Raw genomic sequence first — 2,327 nt, 5'->3', positions numbered from 1 at the left:
ATTCCTAGGAGCGGAAAACCGGAATGTGAGGAGGAGCTGGGAGACTCCTGCGGAAGTCTCGGTCCTGCTGCCTCCCCTCAGGGTGATGCAGAGCACAGCCAGCCATCCTTGCCTGTCTGTAAAGCCACCCAAACACGTGCATTTGTTCACATTTCAATCCACTTTATTACCAAAATGAACAAAAGGAGAATGGCGTTTAAATTAAATAAGTTACACAAACATCTCAGGAGATAAGGTTCCCGGTCCTCCCTGGGAATCGTATCATCACAAGTCGGTAGCACTAAGCACATTCAAAAGTATTGAAATTCTGGATTATTTCGCTAACTTGCCCCCCTCCCCAACCTCAGTCCTGTCCGGAAGAGCCGTCTGTGTGAATTTGTGTTCTTTCCAAAATATTCCAACAGGGAAGTTTTCTTCCATGTCGTCCCTCTGCCCCATGTGTTTCCAATCATACCTCCACGTGGGCTCTGTGAGTACTTCTACCCTCAGACGCATTGCGGATCCCTCCTTGAGCCCCAGCTCCAGGCCACTGCAAGTCAGCAATCCCCTTCAGTTCTGGGGCTGGCCTGGGCATTAACGGTCACTTTGTCAAGTCCTCAGGGGATCTAGACCCTTGGTTCAAAGGGGGTTCTGATTTAGTGTGTCCTGAGGCTCTGTGACCTTCACTGCCTCCTGGGCCTGAGCTGGCCTTTGGAGGAGGTGGAGTAGGGGAGGGTGAATTGTCATTGGCTGAGGCTCTTGTCCTCCTGGAATTTGGCACTTTGGGTGCTGGGCACAGTGAATCCCAGATAACATTGTTTTCTGCCTTCCAAGTTTTGAGTTCCATTGGCAGCCAGATGGCATAATGAATTCACAAAAAAGCAATGCTCACGGGCCAAGAATGTGCTGGCTCTTCGCCGACACTCCCTCCTTTAACTCTAAGAAGCCTTGCTCGCTGACCAGCTCACTCAACACACAGACGACGCAGGCCAGGCAGAAGTTAGACATTGGGATGTTTTCCCAGGCCAGGCCAGCCCAGCCTGGTAGGGCAGGGTCATTACGTTGAAGAAGCTTGGAAGAATCAGTGAGGAGAAGCCAGAAGATTTTCTGTGCGCGTCCGTGGAACTTTTGCAAAACGCGTACACATGGAACCTATTTATTTTCAAGTAATGGTGGGGTTCCTCTAGATGCCCCCTACATATATGGAGAACTTAACCCCTAATTTCATCTTTCTAAGAAGAAGATAGCCTCAGGTCCTAAGGTCGTTTGGGGGTCCCTGTGGAAGATCTAGTCTGGACCAGCCCTTCTGCACATCTGCACCCAGCTAGGGGCTGCGGCCGGTCCCTGGAGGACTTCCTCCCTTGCCTGGCAGGAGGACCCCATCATGGCTCTGGGCACTAGCTGATGAGGGAGAGTTAAAATGATTGGCTCTTTGCCAAGTAAAGAAGGACAAAGCACATGTCCCGAGGGGAGGTATTTCCCTGATGGGGCCCAGGTCCCACCAGTCCGCCCTGGGTTGGCACTAGCACCTCCTCCCCACCACATCTCTGGTACAGAGAGGGAGTCTCAAAAGTGTTTGTGCAGAATAACTGGTATCTATTGCTAGGTTGCCAGAAGATTCTGCCAGCTACCCATCCCCCCCTTTTGGGTTCCTACTCAGCCTCAAGTGAAAGAGAGCAGCCCCTCAGGGCAGGGGAAGTGATGTTTCTGGAGGCGGAGGCAGTCTCTTGGTGGGCTACCCCTGGAGAGGTAGCTCTGGTGGTCTTGAGGGCCCCTGCCACTGCCCAGACCAGAGCGTGATGGGCTGGACAGTAGTGGAGGCCTCGGCAGCCCTGGGATGAGAAGGAAGGGCAGTCAGTCACCAAGATGGAGACTCCTGGGTGTGGAGAGCTGCCAGTGACCAAGTTGGGGCAGCTGGAGGAGGCAAGCCAGAGAGTCCTAACCAAGTTCGTCCCTGTGTGCTGTGACAGCCTGACTCCATCTGACACCAAGCCATGCAGGCTCTAGGACACCCTTTGAAGCTTGCACAGCAGGTCAGCACAGTTGTATTTGTCCTTCTGTTCTTGACTCTCTCTTTAAGTTAGGAAGCCAAGGTATCCATCAGCTGCCACGGGCAGAGCATGGGTGGTAGGGTGGAGGCTTGCTCATTGCTGGCCAGGGCCTCAGGGTCAGGAGAAGGGTGAAGGGCAGGTTCTCCACACTTTCACTCCTGTAAGAAGAGTAGGCTCTCCCTGCTGCTGAGAAGCTCTCTCTAGAGATGCAGGGAGGGAGGCAGGGGAAGAAGAGAGGAGGGAGAGTGGACAGAGGGGCTGGAGTCCTGGTGGATGCACTCTCCTCTACCCAGCACT

Source organism: Propithecus coquereli, unplaced genomic scaffold (genome assembly GCF_000956105.1).
Source record: "Propithecus coquereli isolate 6110/MARCELLA unplaced genomic scaffold, Pcoq_1.0 Scaffold563, whole genome shotgun sequence".
Taxonomy (NCBI): Eukaryota; Metazoa; Chordata; class Mammalia; order Primates; family Indriidae; genus Propithecus; species Propithecus coquereli.
The sequence above is the reverse complement of the archived record's forward strand: the minus strand, read 5'-3'. Positions refer to the sequence as shown.